The 26,620-nt window shown below is 43.2% G+C and overlaps 1 protein-coding gene across 1 annotated transcript in view; it reads left to right on the top strand.

Annotated features, from left to right (window-relative positions):
- Window positions 1-15,417: 15,417 nt before the first annotated feature.
- NEDD9 (neural precursor cell expressed, developmentally down-regulated 9) overlaps window positions 15,418-26,620 on the top strand; it is a 100,919-nt gene continuing 89,716 nt past the window's right edge. Inside the window, exon 1 of the mRNA XM_014254575.2 lies at window positions 15,418-15,492. The gene's annotated coding sequence lies outside the window, so the exon portion shown is untranslated. The remainder of the gene's footprint in view (window positions 15,493-26,620) is intronic.

Genomic DNA, 26,620 nt, shown 5'->3' with positions numbered 1-26,620 from the left:
ACCACAGGAGGATGAGGGCAGCACAGGGCAGCAGCTGATCCCTCTGCACCCATGGCAAGTCAGGGCAGCTCCACCACCCAGCCCCAAAACAGGAAACCACGCAAGGTAGATTATATTCACCCAGGTCTGGGTCTCCCCTCCCCACCCAAATCACCTGCAGCCAGCCTGAGGCATCACTGTGCTCCAGCTGCCCATCAGCATTTTGGCCCTTCCTCTCGCAGATCTGTCTTCCAAGAAAAGTTATCTTTCTAGAATGCTTCCTCATGGTGTTGGCTGAAAGATCTAAAGATTGTGGGAGCTGCATTATGGAAAAAGAACCAAAACAACAGATAAATGAAAGGGATAAGTGGGAACATTACGAAAGCAGTAGGCCAGATACGCCGAGATTCCAAGGTGGGTCTGTTAGTAATTTGGAATGCATTTCTCATTTAGGAAAGCCGGTACCAAGAGCTGCAGATCGTAGGTGAATCATCAGGTATTTACTGGAGAGTAAGGTGGGGGCAGTGGCTGTCCTGGAAGCCTTGCTGATGTTTTTCTGAAATTGGAATATGCACATAGCAATTATTTTCTCCTTATATAATCCTCAAAAGTTCTTGTAAGTATACATGCTTGCAAGTCACCCCAGGTTAGCTTTGTCAGAATAACAACTGATCATTCCACATACACAGGTCTGGCTTTTCTGAATTCCCTTGAAGGCTGAAAGCTATTGAGTTGACATTTTTTTCTCCAAGTGATTCCTCTGGTATGGCTTTGTGGTGGCGTCATGTCATACACCTAACCACAAAAGACCATGATCTAATATACCATAACTGTTAAAAAAATATAGTGTCCAACACATTGGTTTCCAAACCTCACAGGGAAAATATTTATGGCATAAAACTTCTCAGCTTTTCAAAGAGAAGGGCCCTGAAAGATGACATTTAAAATACCATATGGTATACTTGGTGAGTAGGAACATTAAATGGGTGAATTTGGTTTTTAAATTATTATTATTTTACAAAACATTTGGTACTTCTATAGAGTTTAGAAAATATTCTAGAGACATGAAAGAATGTTCCTTTCAACGTCCAGGTCTCTTTTATACCACACTGGCAGTTCAGCAGCTTGACATTGCTGGAGCAGTATAAAGCAGCCTCTGGCTGAGAATCTGGTTCGGGCAGCAGGGAATTGCAGTATAACAAGTCAATCATTTGCAAGCTGGAATTGAAGAAAATACTTGTAGGAAAGAATATGCAATTCATCTGCGGAAAAAATGATGTTGGCGAGGGTAAGGCAGCAGAAGATATTTTCAGGACATTGTGAACAGGCAGGAGACAGTGAAGGGACAAAAGTGTATAAAAAAAAAAAAAAAAAAGACAAACCCTTCAGGACAGACTTCAGCATTGCCACTTATTGCTGTTCCATTTCTGGCAGCTGAGATTCTGTGCCGTTTTACAAACACGCTGTTTGTGTTTAGAACTAAATGGGTTTATCTTGAAATGCAGCCCTTTTCCTGAGGGCTTGTGGCCTGCACAGCTTTCTTTCTGCCTTTTTTTTTCCCTTTGCCCAGCTATGGCTTTATTCCCACATTTGGCTAAGGTGGAAGCTGGCAGTCCCTAAGAGGCAGGGGAAGGGTTGGAATTTCCCAGGTCACACACAGGACTCCAGCCTTCTCCCAGGCTTGGGGCACAACCTCTGAGCAGGAAAGGTGCTTACAGCTGCTTTATGTTCTCCAAGACAAGTTTAAAAATGTCACTGTCTAAATTAATTCATTCTCTGCAGAGCAAGAAATACAATCACTGCTACCGCAGGCAATCTTCAATGCATGCATTTCCATTCCTCCTCCTTGCAGTGAGTCAAGGAAAGTGTGTTGTTCATTTCTCTGCTCACTGACATGTCACAGGCTTTGCCAGCATGATGGTCCTGGAGCTTACTGTGGCATCTCAATGATCCCAAATCCAGAGGTGAAGGCATGGCGGCATCAGGTCTTCCTGGAGGGAGGGCATTCCAAGTGATCCCTTACTCTGGTCTGACCCCAGGCTCCACACACCTGGGCTGATGCAAACACAGATTTGGACTAGAACTGCGTGTTTTGGGACAGCTCCAGTGCACTGGGCTTTGCTTCAGATCTGTCAGGAAGAAGCTTGGGCTGCAAAAGCTGAGAAATGAGTCTAAAAATACGTGTTTCAGTAAAGGTTTGTTTTTCAGCTCTGTTTTTCTGCCTTACACGCTAGAAATGTTGGGCAAGTGGTTTTGGGTACAAAGAGCTGCCTTTTCATTAGAAAAGAATGTCCCCACCAACCACATCCCCATGTAAGGAAAAAGCAGCAACTTACTGGTAAAGCTGTTAAGTGGGAAGGCAGAATTACATTCTCTGTTAAATCTTCTGTCATTTCAGTGAGGCTTCGATGGTTTCGGCAGCTGCTTTACCGGGAGTGACGTACGCACGGAGGTCAGCACCAAACCCACTCGCTCAGCTGAGGGCTGCTGAAAGCAGGAGCCTCGCCAGGCTGCCAGGCAGAGCCTCTGCTCCCTGCTGCATCCAGGTTGTTGTGGGTGCTCACAGAAATCAGAGAAAGCGTGGGATCAAATACTTCTTCATTAAGGCTGCAGCTGGGGTCGTGCCTTCCGATTTATTGAAAATCCCAGAAAAGCTAAGATTTTTGCACTTATTGTTTTTGGACTGAGGGAGGAATGTCCCCCTGACAAAATGAATGCATGGAGAGTGTTGTGGAAAAGGTGAAAAAGTTTCTCTTACCTTGCACAGGAAGCATGCCACATGCAGCTTAATCTGCCAGCTGAGGGAACTCATAAGCTAGAACCAAAACTTAAAGGCTCACAGGACCACAAGGCAGTCACTGCTGGGTATTTGTATGAAAAAAAAATGAAATTTATTGTTATCCATATACTATATATTTATGTCCTGAAAATAAGAAAAGGGTAGAATAGTTTTTTTTCTGATTTTGTACACTAATTCTGGTTTTATAATGGAACAATCTCAAATTCCAATACCTGGGGAAACAATAAGCAAAAGGAAAAGTTTGGGAGATACAAAGCCTGGACACAGCATGGCATTTTGGAGCACGGATTCATCTCCTGTTAAAAACAAAACCAAATGCTGAACTCTTTAACCCAGCCACAGTATCCTGCTGATTCAAGAAACCCCTCCATTCAAAGAATGTAAACTCTGCTATTACAGGAGCTGAGAGCTCTCTTTTATGGAGATCAGGAAACTTTCTTAAAAGGCCAGTTTATGACCTGGTTGGAGAGCTGGAAATAATTAAGTGTTCTTGTCAAAGGTCAAAGTCATAGGGTTAAATTCCTAGGGAACTCAAAACAACCCTTGGTGACTCTGCCAAGACTGATCATTTGGCCCTTTTCTGCCCACAATGAGCAGGCAGTGAGCAGCCTGGGACAGGAGTGAGCCATGCCTCAGTTATCTGCTCTCTCCAATTCCAAGTCTGACATTTTTAGACTCATCACACGCTCGTGGACTAAAAAAGCAAAGCTGAGGTTAAAAAAATAAAAATAAAATCTGGAAAGAAGAATTGCAGCCCAATGGCCTATTTATAGCCACACCAAATATGAGCTAAATGACAAATGAAGATCCTGATTCATATTCTACTTCTGATGTAACCCTGCTCAATTTGATGGGCCATCAGGCTCTGCAGGAAGAATCTGGCCCTTGGGGAGCTGTCACGCTCTGTTGTGTACACTAAGACTGCAGAATTGTCTATACCTATAGGGATCTTGCTGCTTAAATTTGAAGCTGTGCATGGTGTTATTACCGAGCAGGGCTCAAAAACGTAATGAGGGGGAAGGGGGAATTTGCTCATTTGGTGCTTTTTACCAAATGGTGACATCAGAGGAGCAACAGACTGTCTCCCCTTGTGACACTCAGTTGGAACACAGCGCAACAGTGAGCTGCCAACACCCCTAAAGCAAGTTATAAGCTTGTCCTGGTGAGACTCTGTCCAGTGCATTCAGCAGCCTGAAAGCAGAGGCAAGAGGGGAGCAGAGGTGGAGAGGACCAAAACTTCCTCCACAAATTGTGTGACAGGGGAGAAACGCACTGCTATCAGATTTGCTTTTCCCATTGCTTCTCACTCCGAGTCTTTTGCTCTGGTGCCTCCAAAAGCAATTTGACTCTTGCTTTGAGCATCTTTATAAGGCAAAAAAATTGCCCCAGAAGCCCTCAGATAGTGTTTCTCAGCTCTAATTGCAGTCAAATTGTCTGTTACAAGCCAAGCAGATTTTCCTGCTACACCAGGAGAGCAGAATTACAGTTTCGCCCCAGTGCTTTAAGCTCAAAATCATCTCCACTCAGCCTTGTGAAAGGAATTGATTTGTCCAAATCCCTTGCTTCAGTCAAGGCAACCCATCTGGTATCAAATTTCTCCTTTAAAGTTCAAGGTCTCAGATTGGATCTGAAATGTTGACAAAACTTGGTGGACACCTTGCTTCACAATGGGTGAACTCAGGTCAAATTATAAATATTTCTGCCATTTGGGGACAGATCAAGTCCTGGCACAGTGGGATGAGTCTGTCTGTATTGAAGATGGCCTTTCTGCTTGTGTCTCTCAACCTCAAGCTGTGGTTCTGCCAGTCCTCAAGCAATCCTGCTCAATCAATTCATCCTTATTCATCCCCCTCCTTCCTCCCAGTTCAAATTTCTAAACCTGAGGAGCAACTGAGACCATCCGGTGACCTCCTGCACTGACTGTTCTGTCTTTTGTGAATCTAAATTGATTTTCCTTGCATGGGAACATCCAGGATCTACCCTTTGACCTTCAGCCTGAGGTTGTGTATTAGGAGTAAGAGAGAATGCAAAAGTGGCATTTGACTGTCAGCATTGCCAAGAAATATGAGCCATCCTCTCTCTACTAGGAAACAGCCTGTTTGTGTCCAGTGCCTGGAAATATGGGAATTGCCAGGCTTGCTTAGCAACAAGGGTCAATATCCCGTCTCTGATGCTAGCCAGCAGCAGATGCTTGAGAGAAAGGTCTGAGAAGCCTGCAGCTGGGCAGATATGGGATAATTCCATTCTTATCTCCCTGCTTTGGGGAACAGTATAGCAAGCATGGACACAAACACAGACACACAAATATGTGCATACTGGAAACCATGTGCCTCAGAGAGCTCTTTTCCTGGGAATATTGCAGTATTCTGTGTTAAGTATTTTTAATACCCATTGCCACAGCATTCAACAGATCCCAGAGACCTGGCTTTGTTAAGGAAGGGACTGAACAAGGCGTGGGATGACAAAGGTTCAGGAACTGTATTTAGCTCTTGGGTTTCTATAATCAGTGTGCAGCTGATAAATCAACTTAAAATGGCCACTAAAAATAACCCTGTTCACATGCCAAGGAGCTAAAATGTCATAATTTTGCAAAAGAACAATGCTGTTGAAAGAAACTGCAAACCCTTCACCCAATATTCTACATGTGGGCATACTTTATAACCCGAGTATATTCTTGATCATGGTTTAGGGCCCTTTTTCCATGCTTCTAGAGTAAACTGTTAGGCTTCCAGATTATTTTAGGCAAGTAATCAATGGTCTTGAAGTCTCTAAGGTGTGTTCAGCAGGCAGTAATGCTCCTTCTAGTCCCTACCTACTGGAAGGGAGATGAAGTGGGACCAGGCTGAGCTTGGATATGTTTCTACACTGCCCTGAACAGATCACCCTTTCTACCTATGATTTAATAATGTTGAATTTTGCCTTTTTCATAGTGGCACTGATTCACAGGAAAAAAGAGGCTTTCTTTGTGTCAAGCTGCTGCTGGGGATTTGATGTGAGGTTTGTCAAGGATTCTGGAAAGCTACTGGAACAGCCGCTGTGGATTTCCTGGCCCAATTCCTTTCTGTGTTTTGAGTATATCTGCTGTTCTGTAAATCTGATTATTATGAAAACACTACACTGTTTAATACCCACAGCTCAGATGAGAGGGGGAGGAGGAAGTTTGTGCTGACCTGTAAGAGAATCTTTTTATTGATACAGTTGAGGAAAACAGATCTCAGCGCATTTTGCTTATTTAATTAGTGTCTGTTTCTAAGCCTCAGCTGTTCCACAGAACTCCTTCTGTACCAGTAATTAAAACACATAAAATTGTACAGAGCTATAAGATGACAATCTACATAATCTGATACTGCTATTTGACAGCTCTTCAAACGAAGTACAAAGCAACCTTGACCTTCCTTGACCTTTCGGTTTTATTCCGAAAGAGACTCAACACAAAGGGATGTATAACTCTGCCCTCTAAAACCAGTGGGCATAGAAAATAGGATTGCAATTTCTTGGAAAAAAAAAAAGAAGTTTTTCCTTGGTACTAGTAGAGTAAGCTATTTTTAGTTTTGTTCTGAAGTCTTTGTAAGGGGCCTCTCTGAATCAGTCCAAAACACAAAGTCCTCCTCCCTAATCTGGAGAACATTGTACTCTTTCTCTTGCAATGCATGCTATTGAACAGCAAAAGAATAACCTCATGGGCAGGTTTTTCTGGAAAGGTTTCTTAAATAAAAGCACCCTCTGTCCTCCCTCATCTTTTGTAGATGCAGTTCCATCCAGGGGTTACCAGCTCCTCTGAAAGCAAAGGACAGCCAGGGCTGAGTTCCAAGGATTAACTCTCTCCTAGGACTGCTCTGTGCTCTGTGTCTCTTTGTCCTCACTTCACAGCAGGCAAACTTTCTTCTCTTTCTCTTTCTACTCCTCCCCATCCTTCCCACAAGGGCAGATAACCCATATGACCGCTTCCTTTTCTCAGGAAGGGCACCATTTAAGAGAAACAGTAAATTCTCTAGATACTGCTAGTTCCATCTGCGAAACTGCCTGGCCATGTTGTGCAAGAGTTAATCCGATAAAAAATAATTCTGCTGGCTCAAGTGTTAATGGTTACCCTTGCACTGGCAGAATTCATACCAGAGCAGACCTTGCCAGCAGCACAAAGCCCCCAAAAGAGTGTGGAATCATCACAAACCCTGTGCTGCAGGTTTTGCCTGACTGACCCACTCATCATATCTAAGTGTCACTCCCTGGTGATGATCAAGTACATACTGATGAGTGGTTGCTCTACAGAGTCTTGCAACAACAAACACGATACTGCCTGCTCCAGGGTCCCAGGTTTGGTGGTGCCATCCACCACTGCACCTCTGCACCTCTGCACATGGACTACAAGAAAGGAAGGTATGACTCCAGCTTGTCAGATGTTTTCTGGCCTGCCAGGCAGAAAACCCTTCCTCACACCAGGCTGTGGCATGGTATTTCAGCCAACTGTGCCCCATCAGGCAGAGACAGATGCTCAAGACCCCTTTACATGGGATCCTGAGGACTGAGCCCACGTCAACTCCTGGCTGCCCCCAAGGGTGTACTTCAAGTCTGATGTGTCCCTGCAATACCAGTGTTCAACAGAAACATCACTTTACAACCAAGAAACCTCTCTTTATGTCTTGGTCTGTCTTGCTTTCCCTAAGGAACACAGTCCAGCATTGGTCCCTCACCCTCCTCCGCTAAAAAAGCCAAGCCAAGCCAAGCCAAGCCAAGCCAAGCCAAGCCAAGCCAAGCCAAGCCAAGCCAAGCCAAGCCAAGCCAAGCCAAGCCAAGCCAGCTGTTTCAAGGATTGTTTCCTGAGCAGCCCCACAAAGCATTTGGCAGCAGCTGCCCTGAAACTGATCCCACATGGCTTGGTGGGACAGGCCTGGGCTTTCCAAAAAGAGCCACCTTAGGATGTAAGAGGAGAAATTAGGGGTCTTACAGGCTCAGAGCCAGCACAGTGCTGGCTCTGAGGATGCTATTCAATGTGGCTGATCCCTATAGCTGTTAAGGAATAAATTACTGCATAAAGTCATTCTGCAGTCAAGTAGAGCCTCAGGAACATGACAGCCACCAGAGAGCTGTTGAGTACTGGTAGTAGCTGCGTGCTTTTAGAAGGTTATAAAAGTTTGCAGGGAGAACATGTTCCCCTATAAGCCCTGTTGCTCGGGCTGAGGCTGTATAAGGTACTGGGTACTGATCCTGCTGGGTGGCCCATCACCTGCTCTTTGAGCTGAAACTAAACCTTTTTCCACTACAAATGCTTTCCTATAGAAAAAACAGGATGCTAGTTAAATGAAATTATCCTTCATGTATACCTAATAGAGAGTAAAATGTAACCACTTGGTAAAAAAAAAATCTTATATGCTCCCAAACTCAAAGAAATTTAATCAAAAGACTGTAGATTTCAATACGCAGCCCAACTCGGTGTTTTCTTTACAAAACGTTTTTAAAAAGAGTGTCTGCTTTAGAGGGACCCTCCACCTTCCTATTTTCCCATTAAATAGTCAGGATCGTACCACTGTTTTGTTGTTAACAGTAAAATAAAGAAGTTATATAGGCAGTTCAGAAATAATTTTTTCCCTGTTTGTTCATGTATTCATGATAAATTGCACTTTGAAGAGATGGGAAGATACATGATTGTGGATATTTTTAAACTCAAAGAAAACAGAGATAATTGCTTTCTTCTGATCTTGACATAAGTCTTTCTCCCTGGAGCCTGCAGGAAGAATTTCCTGTATTTTCCCATTAGCGATGCCCTACTCTGCTTGATGCCCCTCTGGGGTTCTCCACTCTCAGGGGCCACATTTGCCCGTGTGCCAAGGCCCTGCTCTTCTGCCTTCCAGTTTCCTCACTAACTTTGCAGAGCTGTAGGAATTAGGTGGCATAATTGAGAAGGAAGGTAATAGGCCTTAATCCTGTAAAGTTTTCTTTTAGCAAGTTGAATATCCTTCTTGCTAAAGAGAAAATGTGAAATGGTTCTCTAAAATTCAGAGGATGCCCCCTGAAGAACACCACACCCTCACTGCTCCCCATCCATCTTTTTTTAGGTCTCATCCTTCTCCCTGCCAATAGAATCCCACCCTAAGGATAGTAATAACTTTACTATGAGTTAAGAAATAACTGTTCCTTTTGTTATCTGTGCCATTTCCAGACTCTCAGTTGGTTTTTCACTTTTACCAAGCTTGGAAAACTGCAGAGCTCTGTTATAAACAAAACCCAAATGCATTTTCCCAATTTCTTTACAACAGTGATAACATTGAAGCTATTGCCAAAGTATAATTTTACAATGAATAGCCATAATGTGCAGTACCCCACTGTGTTTTTTGGGAATGGGATGTATGAACATCCCTCACACAAGCATAAAATGTGAATAATGAAGATACTTGCAAGTATGTGCTTTAAGAAGAAAAACATGGGTCCAAAAGCACTGCACATAACTTTTATCCCTGCGAGTGATTAAATGCAGATGGCTATCAGGAAAGCTGGGTTTCGCAATAGCAATCTTATAGGATCCCTCAGACTATTTGGCTAGTAATTTAAGTTAGGAAAACTATTTTCAGAATGTGACCTCTGGAATGTAGTTATTCCAGGAAGATGTAACATATTATCAAGGAGTGAATTCCAGGACTGAGTTATTTCTGGTAACAATTGAACTATGACAAAAATATTTACAACTAACTTATAAAATAAAAACATTCAAATATTTGACAAGAAGTTTATTTACAATGAAAAGTTTCTGCAGATCTCGTTAGTTTCCACTTAGGAGAGAAATAAATGGACAGAGACTTTGGAAATGATCCTGTGTGTTCATTTACAAGATACATACCATTCCCATTAATTTTAAACAACGGGACAATAAACAGCAGAGGCTAACAAGACACGCAATGCACAAACTGCTGCAAGTGCCCTGCTCATAGCTCAGCTCTTCACAGAAGTTCTCCATTTCTTCACAGCTGGTCTCCATATGAACCAACAGCTCAGTCCCAATGAAGACTTTTACCCTTGTCCAAATAAACCCAAAGCAAAAGTCAGAGCAATGGCGCTGCAGCTCCTTGCACAGAAGCAGAGACCTGTGCAAGAATGAGGCACTAGAAATATGAGGGGAGATCTCAAATACTTCCTGTGTAAAACTGCCCACTAACTAAAAAGCTTTTGCTCTCACCACCAGATACTGCAATCTTTGCTGCAAATGAGGACAGAAGATTGGAAAGGATTTTGCAACCCCATATCATACAATTCCTTTCCATCTGCACCTTCAAAGGAGGTGTGTTTTTTATCCCACCAACATTCTCTCCTCTCATGGGTAGAGGTCTCCTTTCAGAGCTGACATGAGCATTTGAGATTCATTTATTCTCGTGTCAGAGTTCTTCTTAAACCTAAAGCTTTCATTTTTTTCCGGGGTGTATTTGCTGAAGTTTCTATAAACAGCAATTGTATCTCCTTGAAGCTTTTGTTTTGCAAAGCTAAACAAACCAATAGGCATTTGAATACCTTTTCCTAACAAAAAAACAGTCCCTAATCACCTGCTTAATGAACCTAATGACCTCTCTCGGCGTCTGTCCCAGTATGAATTGATTTTGCTTGGAAGTAGGTGACTAAATTTCTAGATAACATCTTGCTGGTGCTTTACAAAATAGCACTGATATTTCTATGTCCTGCCTGGCAGTTTAATTCCCTTTCCTTAAGCTCAGGTCATGTTAGTGACACTGGGTGGTCTTGTGATCAATTAGTACAGAACTGGCATCTTTCCTTCCCCTCAGTATGCAAACCAAGCACAGTGACTGCACAAGTCACATTCAGGCTGACCCATCAATTCCTTCCTCTAAAGCTCCTCTTGTCCCCTACACCAGCCTTGGCCCAGAAATTCAGCTATGAATGGATGAAAGGTATTTCACCCAAAACAAAACGTTGCCTCTGAACACCTCCCATTTGATAACAACCCACAGACCTTAAATGGGTGCCACATCTACACCTTTCACATTTTGCCTTCCCTGTGCACCACTATCTGACACTTCTCCCCGAAAAGGCCTCCCAACAACACTGCTCACCCCTGTCTTGTCAAGACACTTGTACACACGTCAGCCTCTGCACTGCTCAGTCTTCCATGGAGTCAGCTTTTATACTGCCTCAGGGCCAACCTTGGCTGGTTTTCCTAGCACCCAGAAAAAAGGACAAGTGCTTTACTCCCGGATAATCTCTATTGCTCTGTCCTCCTCCTACTACACCAAAAAATACTGTAACAATGCAACAAACTCTTGCTCAAGCATTGCCAGTTACGTACTTCATTATTTTAGGGAGAACGTTTTGCAGTAGCTAAAGATAGTCCTTGGGTTTTATGTTATTTACTTAAGTGCGCATTGAGCAGCCTAACCTTAGCACAGATAAACAAAGTATCACAGAGAAATTTTAGCACAATAATCTACCTGTCCTGAGAGAAAGTCATGACTTTGGAAGCTTTCAGTTAGAAAGCAGTTAGAAAAAGGAACTTGAAGTGCAGCTGACTGTACATTATTAAGCTGGTCATTTCACAGTACTTATTTCTATTCTTTTGACTGCAAGCATCATCCCAAAGGTGGGAGGTGCATCAGGACCCTGAGGACAGCTGGATTGGATCTATCAGGCCCATTGCAATGGCTCAGTTTGTGCTATACCTTCCCCACCCAGTGATCCCAGACCTGTCTCGTTTGAGAGACACAGGGGCCACCCGCTCTGGTGGCGATTGCTGTGCACTGTTGGCACCGCTTCCTGCAACCTTCTCCTGCACCCTGAGGTGCATCAGAAAGGGTTCAGCTTACCCATTTATAACCCAGCTGTGTGTCATGCAACACTGGTACTTAAACCACGCTCAGAATCCACCTCTTGGATATGTATTTTCAGTCTTGTAAAACACACCCAGAAGCCACAGTTGCCTTTTCCCCTCAGAGCCACTACTTAAGTCAGCATCCAAGCCAACATAAGTAGGGAATACTCCATCTCTGCTGGGTGAAAAATACATCAAGTGCTTTGTGCTACAGCTGTCCTGGCAAGACACAAAAGTCTCTAAGTCATATCCATTTTCAGACTGCAATGTCAAACCAGATGTGGGACCAGATTTACTGTAAAAGGCTTCTTCTGTCCCATGAATCGTCCAGAAAATTTCTAATGCCCTGAGCACAATTTGGAGAAATTATAGCCTCGCTTGTAAACCAAATGAGATTTATCATTTCACATAGTTTTGACACAAGCCCAGTTGTAACTCAGTGGATTGTTTTACTTTTTGGTACCTGCCAATGCTTCAAGACAGCTTCATTCCCTCAGCAATGGCATTAAGCCAGTGTGGCAAAATGAGATGGAGACAGTTTGTACCTGGTTTCAATATCTCTATATTTGGAATATTTTAACATAGATTGTTGTTCCAATGAAATAAGAAAAGTGTTTTTGGAGTGTTTAGCAGAGTTAGAATCAAATCTCCAAAACACAAATCTATCTGAAATACATGTTTTTCAGGAAAACCAAAAGAAGCTGTTCCCAGGACCTCACTGATACACACTGATGCAGACATCCACAAAGTAAAATTCCTGTATTTTAGGACTAAGTCTCAATACTTCCTCGTTCTTTATTGCTATAATTTTTCAAGGTTTGTACTGAGGATCACTTCAAATGTATCCATCTAATGTAGTGGCCAGGGGGAGAGGAAGTAGTTTGTAATGATGTTGAAAAAAATACAAGCCAAAAGTCAATCCTGACACAAAGAGACTCTGCAATTGATAGTGCCAAGGAGAAGAAGAGAAAGAGGGTATTAAAAACATGCCAGAATTTCTTATCAGAGACCACACTCCATAGCAGAGCTGGGAAAAGAGCCTCAAGCTCTTTTCAGTCCGCTGCCTTAACTTTCTATCCCAGTTTTGTGAACAGTTATCTTTCGCTGGGGTGGCACACCCACCTCTTCCTGAGGTTCTGTTCTGCTTGCAAGCTTTGTCACAGGTCAATTTACATCAAGGCATAGGAAAATTGGGGGGAAAAAATGCTAATAAGGCACAGCCAGAGGCTTGCTCTAATAAGCTTAATTAGCTAAGCAGAGCTCCAGGAGCAGCTGAGGGACTGCAGACCCTGTCTCAGAGGGGCACAGGGCTAGACAGGACTGCCTGCCACGACAGCCACGTTCCAGAGACCATGAAAAGGGGAAAGGAGCAATTACAGAAGTCTCTGAGCCTGCTGTGTCATTTTGTGCAATGTCTGTTTCATGTCGTGTCTCATGCAACAACTGTGCTATGTAAAAACAATTTGTGTAAAACAACCTTTTCCTGAGGAACCAGGATGCAGATACAGATACAACTCTGGGGGCTGAAGCTCAAACAGAACCTGATGAGTCTAAACATTACAAGACACTAATTACCTCAAAGGGGGCTATAAACATATATAAACATGGGGCTGTGGAAAGATGATTTGGCCACAGATTTATCTAGGAAAAAAAAAAGAAAAAGTTTGCCACTGGACTTTGGGGAAAATTATTACAGGTACTGTTTGGGAAAATAAATGGGTCTGTTGGACCCATGTTGAATAGGAGAAGAATTTCTTTTAAATGAGGAACACCTCCAGAAATTTTGGCCAAGCAGCACTGTAGGCAGTGAGAGAATAAAAGAATTAACAGACAGCAAATCATTCAGTAGTAAAGCCACTGGTGTTTATACCAGGAGTCCCTCTGTGAGGAAGGGGTTCTGTGAGCCAAAAACGCAGCAGTAGCTGATGTTTGTAATGTGGATGCACTCTGAAATGAGCTGAAGCTGCCTGAAAGGAAGAGTCTGTTTCCTTTTGGTGTTTGAGCAACACCTTGCTGGTGTTTTTCACCAACTCTGTGGCCATCAGGAAGGATTGCTAAATTTCTTTTTTATGTCAAGTAAGCTTGGAATTTATTATGCAACCAAAATTTTTAGAGAATAATGGGTTTCATACATGGAAGAACAAACTGACTTCCATGTCCATTTAAAATAAGAAGTCACACAGCTGGCACCAATCTGGACACACAGCATCAGTTTTGGAAAGTGAGAAGCTGGGAGTGAAGGCTTTGACTTGAAAGAGATGGGAAAACCTAAGTCATTAAACAAATTGCAGCAAAAGCATCAAAAGAGGAAGATATTCCTCTTCATCTAAAGTTAACCTTTAATTTCTGGAGGAAGAAAGGTCCTCAGACATGTTTCTTTACACTTGCTGCAAGATTTCTATTATTTGACTTTTCCAGGAGCATCTTTCCTCATCCCAGCTGGAATTTCCTATTTGAAATTACAGCTCAGAGTTTACAAACCTATGATGAGACTTCTGAGGATCAGGCAAATGCTTCACCTCTCCACTGACACAGAAAACAGCAATCTGCTCAGTGCAGCAGAATATAATATGAAAGGGGTTATAAACACCTACAAAAATAGAAATTATTTTCACCAGTAAGAGGCATCTTTTGTCAGTATGTCACAGTTTGCTCTGAGGACTGTGCAGGTTAAGAAAAGAACACTTTTACCTCATTAGAGCAACAAATCCAGCCTGTTCAGGCCTGATGTAGTCTAACTAGCTGGATCTGCTAAGGTTTTCAAATGCTTGAATGTCTGCCTTCTGCCTGCCCTGTTAATTTGGAGGTAACACACACTCTCAGCCCAAATACATGGTTGCAACTCCTGCCTTTGCTAAGGAAGGTTAATTTCTGTGGGAAGCAGGCTTTCCAAACATGGCCCACAGTGGCAGTGAGGTGTCTGCAGCCTCTGGATCACCCTCCAACAAGGAAAAGGTGCAAAAGGGGCAGGAGTCCTTGTAGCTAAAGCTTGGTGTCTGCCCCTGCTTCAGCTGCAGCAGTCCAGCACAGGTTGGATCACAAGCCAGAGCGCTCAGCCTACGGCTCTGTGGCCAGGTTGAAACTGATACCAGTCATTTTGGGACACATGGTCATACTTAAAAAAGTAGGAGCTGATACCTTTGCCAGGCCTCTGCACTTGCAGAGGTGACAACCTCTGGGCCAGGGCAAGGCAGGCAACGTGTTCTTGTGGACCTGAATCTGAAGGCCCAATATTGCCACCTCAAAAGTAATTGCAATAGCAATAATAGCCATGGAGCTAGGAACTGCAGCCAGTTTGGATCACAAAGCAGAAGGAAAGTACAGTCTTAGGAAGGAGACCAGCACGACCATCTGCTGGACATTAGTGCCTTCCTTCTGAGTTAATTAGCTTTTCCCCTGCCTTGATCTGGCTTTTCAGAGCTGCAAGGCTCTTTTTTAGCACTGTGGCAAGGTTTGAAAAATCCTCTGGAACTGGGACTGCCAAGTAAATCATGATGATAAAATGAAATTATTACCCATCACAGGTCCACCAAATTTGGTGACTACAAGACAGGCACAGATGACCACTGGACTCTCCCTGTGGACTCTCTGATTCAAGGAGTACTCAGCCCAAATATCTGACAAACTCTGTTAAAAACAAGGCTTGCTAAGTGGAGAGGAAATAAGAAAAAACGGAAGAAAAACATTTGTGGTTTCTCTCTTTTACAAAAAAAACCAACAAAACCACCAAAAACAAACAAAAAAACACAAAGGGTAGACAGGGTAAAAATGTACTCCTACAACCAAGCCTTCCATATGGAGCCAATGGGCAGATGTGGCTTCCTTGGACTGCACTGACCTACCGAGGACACAAGAAACCTGATGAGAAGGGTCAGAGGAGGGAATCAGGAGCAGTGCCCCTTGCAAGGTAAGTGCTGCCCAGCAAAACCTCTCTGTTTTGATAGCTGGTGCTCTGGAGAGGAGCTGCTGTCCAGTAGCTGAGCTTGAGCCTGCAAGCCTATAAACAACCTGGTCTCTCTCCATTTAGATGTGTAGCGACCTTCTTGATTTTTTTAGTAACACAGTTTTGAAGTCCATGCTTGTTAAAGGCCAAATTAATTGCTGTTTTACCCTTATGGGCTTTTCTTGTTGAAATAGTTTTTTTCTGTGTGACAACTGACCATCGCAATTTAACTCCTCTGGCTGTCTGGATCCGGGTAGGCTGTTTAAGATGTGTTTCATGAGTAATCAGGGAAGTCCTGCCTCATTTTCAAAGGCAAATCAGGAAGCTGGCTGGTAGCAGTGAATTTATTTGCTGCTCCTGTTTGAAAAGGGGTCAAAATCCATATACCTGGTGTTTGCCAAGAGGAAATACATTGTAAACTTCTTCTGACCAAAGGCCATCCTTATGGCATTATCAAACAGATCATTATCTCTTAATTATATCACTGATTATATTTATCAGATAGGAAACTTTAAATTTTCTTTTCAACATCGAATTTACAGCTGAATTTACACTTCAGTCAGTCCTGGAAGCATCAGGATCCACTGATAGTTCTCTAAACAGAAGTCGTATATGTGACAAAGTTAAAATATAATTAAAATAGAATTTTAAAGGCAAAAGATAGCACTCTTTGGAAGTGCAGATTTCACCATAGGTCTGCCTCAGTCTATCCTGTTCATTCCAAGGCTTTCTAGCCTACAGATTTTCATGTGGCTGAATTTACATCACAATTTTTTTTTTCTTTATTTAGGCAATTCATAGTGATGGAGGATCATAATGTAATTGCTGTACTTTCTAGTCTGTGGTGGTGGGTGAGCTGTTTCCTAAAGCTAGTGCCATTTGATTTCTTAAGTAAAATATGTTTTGGTAGGAAAGCATCTGTGAATATTATTTGAATAATGACTACAAAGCTGTGCCAGCAGTACCTGCCCCTCTTTCACTTTCTGCAGCTGTTCTCAACTGATCTGTGATTGTACAGAGAACAAGCATGAGTACTCAGGAAATACTACGTGGTGACCTGCCACAGGCAGCCCAGCCTCCTTCCACAACACAAATCAGGGCGTGACAGGATATGACAAAAGGTTAATGAGGATATGACTGAGCCACATTTTGTACTGAAAACAGCAAATGCATTGTTTTGCCCTCTTTCGGACTATTTGAAGGAATCATTTCCTGGGCTAAAAAATACACTTGGAAAAAAAGCTTGTGGAGTAAATTTTGCTAAGTAATTTGTATCACCGTGGAATTTGTATTGAACTGAACAATTCTGCCAAAAAGACAAGGCAAGGCTGGAGACACCTGTGCAGCAGCCTGACCTCACTAAAAGCAACCCTCATCAATGTCCTGTAAGTTGCTGAAGTTGGTATCCACCAGCTGCACATCCGACTGACGGACATCCCTGAGCCAGGAAATAACATCTCAGTGCTGAGCCTTCCTCTGAAGCAGAGCTGCTTCACAGGGTCACCTAAAAAAGTTAATCTTTGCTGGTAAAAGTGTGGTATAAACAGTAGGCAAAGCTTAACCAGGGATGGGCATGGGAGCGATGCGCTGAGGTTAAGTGCATGGAACATGAAATTTTTTTTGCCTGCTTCTCAGGAAAATAAAAGAGGGCTGATAATAGCAACATGTGTTCCTTCAGACAAGCCACACTGCCTCTTGAGATGAGCTGTGACTCTCACACTGGAAGATCCACTGTGGCTGAGAGATATAGTCTGCAACTGGATAGCAGAAATAAATGAACGTGTGGGCACCAAGCTTTGAAGATGGGTGAGCCAAAACACCTCAGAGCAGGACCATTTATAATTCAGGTCTGTGACAGAGGATGTGAGAGAAGTGGAAACAGGGAAGGAGGAATCTGGTTTTTCAAGTAGGAAGGGGGATGAGGAAGGGAGAAGTGGATTGGGGAAGGTATGGCATTCTCCGTCATCCTCTGAATAGTCCACATTAATTCCTTCTGCCACCACACTGCCAGCCATCCCACTTAATCGTTTCCCAAAAGTGAATTTTTCTCCTTACCACTACACCATGCATTTTAATCTGCATGGTTTGCCACAGAGAGCACAAACTTGAAGGAGCTTTTACACAAAACTGTAGATTCCTGTTAGAAATCCCCTACTACATATATAGCCTGTCCTCCTACATCCAAACTTAGGACTATTCTCTGCTTCTGGAGTTTTCCCTCAGTAATCAAAGTGGGCAAATTGATAATGACAGTTAAGATGATTTTATAGTTACTCTGAATAACTTCAGTTGTAGGTTATGGCTTGGTTTTTTGCAAAGAAAATAATTTTCATTAACTTATTCTCACTTAAATTTTCTCTTTAAAAGCAAAGCATTCTCTAAGTGCCTGACCATACAAGCTGGTGTCAGCATTTTATCAGAAGTAGTATATTTTAAGGAAATATTGGCACTTAAAAAAAAAAATCTTAAAGTTGTACTTTTAAGAATCAAAACTGGAAGCTATTTTTCTTGCCACTCAGTGGGAAAACATTTTGAATTAATCACATACTAACCAAAGATTATGACATGAATATCAAATGCTTAAAAGATTCTAACAGTGTCTGGGGAACAGCCTGAAATGCAGAGCCTCTCTTCTGCCTGTGAAGAGAGGATGAATAGTGAAGTATATGCCATTACTTGTTTTGGAGCATGTGGTGGGCTGTGCTCAGACCCTCAGACATTCTGTCCAAAATCACATCAAGTTCTTCTCAGGCAACAGTAAAAAAGAGATCTACACAGATTCCCAGAAGTTTTAGGCAGATCAGCATATTACTGAACAACAGTTAATGGTCCTCAATTAATCTTCACAATCCCTCTGATTTAAAACTCAGTGGTTGTGTTCACATGGCATGACAAAAAAAGTTAGAATGTTTTTTGATATGCCCCATAATTGATGCACCCTGTATTCTTTTTGGAGAGACTCTCAATACATTGCCTAGACATCTTCCCTCAGGTAAAGAACAAACAGGGATCAAACCCATATATATATATTTGTGCTCTTCCCTCTGCCTAATTACTGATCAAGGTCCTCCTTTCCTGTGCCTGAACAGCACTGGGCTCCCTGCCCAAAAAGGGCATTCAAACTGTGCCTGTTGCTGCATCACGAGTTCCCTGCCCAGGTGAAGGAGCTGGAACTAGGGGGTGTTTAAGGTTCCTTCCAACCCAAACCATTCTATGATTCTCTGATCTTCTACTTACCTTTCAGAGAAAGTGTAATCATTGTTTCTGGACCTTACTTCTTGTTGTGGAAACAACTGAAATATCTGTGCATCCAGCATGAACAAGAAAAGGATTCTGTGGCCTTTAGGGATGCTTAGACCAGTGCTGGTCTAATTTCTGTGACATTTTTTCTCTAAGGTAGCTTGTCAACCTGCTGTCTCCCTCCCACCAGTTGTCTGACCCTAGAGAGGGCCCAAAAGGCTGTGCTAGAGGAATATCAGGGACTGAAACACTTGAGGTTATTTGTTCATGTGCTCATGGAGGGAAAGTTAATCTTTACACATCATCTGAAGTGCAAGAAATGACCTCTTGTCACCGAGGCTCAAAGGCTGAGGGATGCTGCCTTGGCTTGCTGGGCACCAATAAGTCTTTTCTTCACAAGCTTCACGTGACATGCTGAGGCAGGCAATCGTGATGGCCTGCTGCAGGGACTTGGTTATAGGAGGTAGATGACTCTGAATCACCCACATCCCTATCCTCTCTCTTTGCCCCAGGCCACAAGGAAGCAAATCTGCTTTTACTAAACTTCACCTCTCTCCAAAGAATGGCTTATTTCTCTCTGAATGGATGAACTCCTGTCTGCCAATACAGCATCTGTAAATGTCTCAGGCAGGACACCTCAGCAGGACTTTATTTTGCCCTACACTACTCTTGTATGTACTCTTGTATGGCATTCTAAAAATAAGACACCCTTGTGTAATGACAGCGCTGATTGTTTCTACACTGCTTCCTGATTCAAAGTAGTACAGAAAATGCTTTTTTTCTGTAACCAAAGAACTTCAGAAATTTTGATTTTTCAGAGAGGCTTTCTCCTTCCTCTGGAATTAACAGCTGAACACTGATAGACAGAAAATTATGTTGTTTCTGCATTAATTAAACAGCAAATTCAAAGTGGTACAGAGCTAGAACTCCTGTCATACCCTGGCCAAGCCCCACAAAAAACCATCCCTTTTGACACAGAATGTGTTGATCTGAGATGAGGGAAGATGAGGAGTTTTTTGCAATCATTTAAGCCCCCATGCAGGTACACAGCTCACTTTTCAGCCCAGGTAGGGACATGGCCCACTTCAATGGAGGTGAGAAAATAGCTCCTTTTTTGCCTTTTGTGAGACAGATATTCTTCAATTTATTTTATGGCTACAGATGACATAACTGTCTAGAGGCACTCTGGTGAGGAGAAGAGAGAGGGAGAAGAGCCAGTGTGGGGGTGGAGAGCTGCAGCTCTGTCCCTCCATTTGATGTGGTCTCTTTTAAATGTCACCCACTGGGACCTGACATCAATCAAACCGTTTTTGTAAAAATGAAGATTTATATAACACATTTGTGCTATAGCTCTTGGTTCTTTTTTCTTAAATTACTTAAAGCAATATAATAACTTTCACAGGCATATCATAGGAGACTGCCAACATTTCAAACATTTCCTTGATGTAGGATGATCACAATTGAAAGGAATGTGAATTTTATCCAGCCGTCGGTAAGGTTTTGTTTTCCTTAATCCCTGAGACTAAATCATTGGATAGTTTTCAGCCTCCAAACTAAATCTTAATTGAGACTACCTGTCATTTAAGGTAACTACATGACTCTGACAACAAAAACACTGGGGTACATTTCAAGAAAGACTGGGACAGTCCCTGGGATGGGGACCCTCAGCACTTCTCATTAGTGTGAGCTGGTTGTGCAAGAGAGCTCTCTAATACGCAGGAAAAAAAACCCATCAAACTTTCTTGCCAGTAAGAAAGTTCCTTCATTTGAAGTGTTCTCCTACTCACACCTGTGAGCAGGGCAAGCCAGCCAGAATTCCCACAGACTGGAAATAAAGCTGGTGGTTTGTGTCCCTGGGGGATGCCATTTTGCTTCATGCTGCATACACGAGTGATTTATTTTTCCCTCCAGCACAAAAGTTCAGCTTATCTCTCGAGCTGTACAAAGCCAACATCTTCCATCCCCTAACAAAAGTCACTAGTGGTAGGGTTCTATCTAGGCCTCTTCAAAGGTATTGAAGAAAAGAAGAGGTTCAGCTGTGACACTGAAATTAGTAGACAAGATCCTTACACATAGGGGAAAATTAGAGATATTTCAATGCCATTTCTACTGCAATAACTTGGAATACCTCCAAGCACTCTGGCAGCCAAAAGGCAACATTTTTCCACAAAGTAAGGTAGGTCCTTTTTCATCAGGAGCAGAGGGCAGTCTCTGTCCCCTTTGCCAGGATCATCCACAGGTGAAAAGGAGATGGGAATGGAAACACCAACTACAACTCTTTGTTCGCCTCTCCAGCAGCAACAAATCTACACCAACACCAATGCAGGGAAAAAGCCCTGCCAAAGGTGGGAGTGAGAGAGGAGGAAGAGAATAGTGTTTGCCATGTCCCAAAGCTTCCCCTCCCACTCTCCACCCCCTGCCAATCTCCATGGCACCCCTCAAGCAACACAAGGAATGATCTGGAGGCTTTGTTTAATTTGGAGGGAAACCTGGAAGTACTCTCAGTTCTCTGCGACTTGTCTGGGGAAGAACCATTTAAATTGTGATGCCAAGGCTTAGCTTTAACTAGGGTTTTAGCCCCAAGCCTTACTTAAAAATTAATAATTTAGATGGGCTGTTCAAGTTGTGCCAGTGCCAGTGAAAACAGGCTATTTCTCACCCTGAAAACAAGTAGGGAAGAGGTGAAATCCAGGAAACCCTAGAGGGACCCATTTCTCCCTTTCTAGGACTGTGGATTCCTACCCTGAGACTGTATATCTAACTTTATGGCAATTTAAATTAGATCAGAGGTGGCTGGGTTTCTGCACCATGACTTCTCCCCTTTAAGCAGGGGATGAAACTCATTCCTGCTTCACAAGGGAGTCACAAGGGTGAATTCAACATTGTGCACACCAATATTGTGCTGAGCAGCAGTCTGAGCACTTCATGGCTTTTGTTCCAAACAGCACCAGCACCTCCTAGAAACAGAATTAAATGTTCTTTTTATGTGAGCTGTTGAAAGTTCACACACATCAGTTTCATACTTCTATTTCATGTCAGGATTCAGCTAAATAATGAATCCCAGTGAGAATTTTGCTTTAGAAAACTATTCCAAATAAATACCAACAGACTTGATTTTTTTAAAGCTATACTGAATGCATAGCTTAATGATAATGGAGTGAGTGGTGCTTCTTATCATAGCTCTCAGTCATAGAAAACCTTTGCCAAAACCCTGCTAATTGAATTGTACAGACTGGGGAGCAACTGGCTGCTGGGAGGGATGTGGGAGTGCTGGCAGGGAATAAGTTACGTGTGTGCTAGCAGCACACGCTGGCAGCAGGGACAGCTGGCAGATCCCTGGGCTGCACTGGCAGGAGCACGGCCAGCAGATGCGGTAAAGTGGTTTTTCCCCCTTTGCTCTGTGCTCACTGGAGCATATCTAGAGACAGTGTCCAGTTTCACCCATCCTATCCCCCCCTGCCAATACAGGAAAGGCTTCCATAGCCTTGGGTGAATTCAGTGTGGGCCCACCACATGGCCATGGCTGGAGCAGCCAGCCTTTGGACAGAGGCTGAGGGACCAGGAATCATTCTGCCTGGAGAAGTGACGGCTTTGGGGGTGATCTATCAGTAGCCCTTCAGTACCTATGAGAAGGTTACCATGAAGACCAAGACAGGCTCTTCAGAGGTACATGGTGGGAGAATGAGAGACAAAAACTGTACATCAAAACAGGGGAATTTCTGACTTGATGTCAGGAAAGTAGTTTTCCCCAAGGACAGCCAAAGCATCAGCAGGTTGGCCAGAGACACCACAGCATCTCCATCCTTGGAAGTTTTCAAGATCAGCTGGACAAAGCCCTGAGTGATCTGGGGCCAACTTTGAGCAGGAGGTTGGGCTAGATGAGCTCAGAAGGTCCTTCTCCTACCTGAACTATTCTGACATTCTTGTACTGTAAACTGTTTTTTGTTGTGAAAGAAACAGTATCAGTCATCACTAGATATCTCTTGACACATAGGGAAGCTAAGCTACAATGACCTGTGGGCCTTCTCTCCAAGAGCACTGTATCCACTTAGTTAAGGATCTTCTGAGGAAAGCACTCCAAAGCGATTTTTGTTGTAACTACATGAGCAGTCATGACTAAATGTTGATCTGCCAAGACCTGGTCTGGAGCCAGGTGAAGTAACTGGAAAGTTTGAGGGTACATCAGCTGATGTAGATGTCCAAATTTGAACTCATTATTGGCAACTCAATTACACTCCGTGAAAAGATGTACTTAAGCAGAAAGCTAAAATAGGTCAGACTGATTAATGCCAAAACACATTTACTCTCCCCTGCCTACAAAGGGAGTCTGACTACCCCAGCTATAGCTATGTAAAGTGCACACCTGTGCAGCTAGATCAGCTGGTTCCTGCCCCTATTGACATCAGTAGGAAGGGGTAAGGTGATGGATTATGCTTGAAGTCTCTTGAGGTCAGCACAGTCAGATTCTGAAATAAAATGTAGAAAGTCCATGCAGAAATGTATTTCTGGTGCATCTTCCAGTTTAGAGTTCTAGTCTCACAACTTTATAATTGCAACAATTGTTTATTGAGAATATATTTTCCGTCTTCACTATCATGGGTGGTACGGTCATGAGGATGATAACAAGACAGTGGGTGAAATTTTATAGCGGAAAACATGAGGAAAGCTGAGGAGAAAAATGCCTGACTACTACTATATCTTACAAGTTATGAATGTGCTGTGGGATCTGATAACTTTTCCCTGAAACCTAGATACATTTTGCCAAGCTTCTTCCCAAGTCCAGGACAAAGGCCATATGAGCCTGTTTTGATAAACCTAGCAGAGGAAAAGGCTGGTGCCACCTTCCACGTTATCAGGGAGAATGTTTCCAGCAGATGGAGTTGAGCTGCCCAGGCTGAGAAGGGCTTTGGGAAGTCTGAAAAAGCTGGGGTTAACTCTGTAGTTTGACAGTCTGTTTCTGTTGGCAGAAGCAGGAGGCCACGAGTGAATCAAGGCTCCAGTCCGGGTTAAAAATAACAGCGTGGGAGGAGAGGGCTGTTGGAGGGTGAGGAGGGAAGGGCAGTGGCCACCTCTGCTTCCAGACAGGCAAGTGCCCGGGAGGTGGCACAGGATGAAGTGTGGGACTACTGCTCCTGGCAAACACCAGATCATGCTGGCTGGGACCTCCTCTAGCGGAAGCCCAGCCAGCTGAGGAGCTGAGCCTGGGTGAAAGAAGGTGAAGGAGGTCTGACTGCTGCCCCAAAACACTCCCAGTGGGGAAATAGAGCAGAAAGGAGTGAGTGACAACAGCTGAAAGACAGAGTCATTCCTACATACTGAAAATATGTTTATCCTGGTCAGTAATGTGTTTAGGTTGGAAATTAGAATAAGGTTCATTTCCTCTTCATTTCACTTATTTTCTTCATTCTTCAGCATTTTTGTCTCCACATATAAAACAATGTCCAAACCAGAATCCCTCTGGCATCCACCCTCCATTACTAAATGCCTGCAAAATGACTTCTCTGTCTGCACCCTGATGATGGCCAGAGCAACAGTGCTACAGGGATATAAATGACAATCAGGTCTCAGAGAAGCAATGGCTTGCATCAGGCAAAATGAAATTAGGAAAACAACAGAAAAGCTTCCAAGGGCAGAGGTCTGAAGAAATGTCATGGGCCCAAACCTTATTTGTTTCCTCTTAGCAAATATGCCAGCCTACAAGAAAGTGTGAACTTCCCCCATCAGCCTTCCCCACACTTTTCTGTGTTGTTTAGTTTTCAGCTCACACTGTCCATGTTTCCACTTTATTTTATTTCCACTTTATTTTGTATTCTTCCTATGTTTACTAAGCCAGGTACTCACCACCTGTGTATCTACACAGTGGAGCTCAGGACACAAAGTGTTAAAACGGGAGAAAGATGATCATGAGGGACAGCATGAGCCCTGAAGGTCTTCCAGGCAGCCAACATGCTTGTCTATGTGCTTTGGAATCCCTTTGATACAGATCAGACCCTGAGTATTCAGGCCTCATCTCCAGCTTTCTCCCTGCATGTTTTACCCCTCTCCTCCTGCAGACCCCTGAGACTTGCACTCTAAGTAGCTGGTAGCAGGCACACAAGAAACTGTAGCTGTTGCTGCATGAGCTGCCACAGAAAAACCCACGCTGAATGAGCTGCATATCCAGAAAACAGCTCCCACCCAAAGGAAAGCATTACAATTACCATCACTCTCACAATTATCACAATTAACATCTCATCTCAACTCCCAAACACGTAACAGAAAATTCAGATCCATTTCAGGCCCTCTCTCCCCACTTTTGGAAAGTAGCTTTGCAATTCTTGTGTAATTATTCAGGAAAGAAAAAAAAAAAGTGATAAAGACAATTATCTTGTCCTTGCATCATGCCACTTGCAGGCTTAGCGCAGCAAGCTGAATTCCCCAACCCACCTAACCGAGACAGCTCTGTGGAAAGTTGACACAGTGTTTGGGAATACCAAGCCAAGCAAGCAGTTTATCAAAACAGGCTTTTCTAAATCTGTCCCACAAAGCTGAACAAGCACATGGGCAACACCATCTCTATGAAAAGTAGGACCCCAGTTCTTAAACCTACTCTATGCTTTGGCTCTAGCATAGCTGTGAAAATAAATGTGTGTTAAAAATCACCTCATCTAAAGCCTGGTCAAAGGGAAGGCCCCAGTATAGACACAATGATATTAATGTCACAAGTCCTTCTGATGGTGACATTTACTCCAGTTGGGAAATTAATCTGGGCCACAAATGGGTGTAAAGTCAAGGTTCTTTCAGCCTTCCAAGAAGTCCAAGTACATCAAGAAACATGAGATGTGTTACTCACTGCTTGTGCAAAAAGCCTCGCTCTGCAGTGTTGGTACGGGAAGGAAGGAAGAGGAAGGCCTTACAGACAGAATCAAGAAGCTTCTTCAGTGTGTTTGTTCTGCAGGCACTTACTCCTGGCTCATGGCATGTTAAGTGGGATTGTTCAGGTATCAAACACTCGCACAGAGGATGGACACTCATACACATACATTTTACCACGTCATTGCAGCTCACACATGCCAGACAAGCTTCATAGATGGGCCGTGCTGACCTCTGAGGTGCTGGAGGCAGATGTTCCAGTGAGACTGTTATCTCTACACTGAGTAATGACTCTCTGTGTCTCTCTTTCAACTCCTGTCTCCCTCTCAGAGAGGTTAGTGAAGCCCTACCTCTCATTCCTACTTAACTCCCACCACACCTCACAGTCTGCAGAGTGCAGACACTTCATGTAAACCATAGGTGTGCCTGCTGCCCTTCTCCCCTCAGTCCCCTAAGTTAGCAGGGAATGGCTGTGCAGTGTGCCTGCTACCTCACATAGGATGCCTCCTCTTACGTCCAAGTGCAGCCAAATGTCTGTCCATTTCTATCCCTACTCACCTATGGAGGAAAGCTGGCAATGATCAATCTTGATTCACATGTGTGCAAGCCAGTTCTTTCAGTCACTGACAGGTTCCTGCTGTCCCAAAACTAGGAATCAGATCACACAGTTGACCGAGAAACTCATCCTGATATAGACTTTGTTACGTATAAATGTGCAGTACATCTGTTACTGCTCAGCCTTTAATGTGCTTATGTATAGTTTGCCTAATACTCTAATCTACATCATTTATATACTGATGATATAACAAATTTGAAAAACAGTTCTGATGCAAAAATTCAGTGCCTCTTGGGGCCACAAAAAAAAACATCCTTTTTATTAAGAACTTTGTCCTTTCACATTCTTCTTAAAAGGCTGCCCACAGCTCCAAAACTGCTGTGAAAACCTTCACCTTTGCTCAGTACTTGCAGTGTTCAGAAATGAGACAAACCCAATAGTAGT

The sequence above is a fragment of the Pseudopodoces humilis genome, chromosome 1 (assembly GCF_049639895.1).
Source record: "Pseudopodoces humilis isolate 2021_Gansu_Grassland_sample_001 chromosome 1, ASM4963989v1, whole genome shotgun sequence".
Lineage (NCBI taxonomy): Eukaryota > Metazoa > Chordata > Aves > Passeriformes > Paridae > Pseudopodoces > Pseudopodoces humilis.
This window is presented reverse-complemented; position numbering and strand designations above follow the sequence as displayed.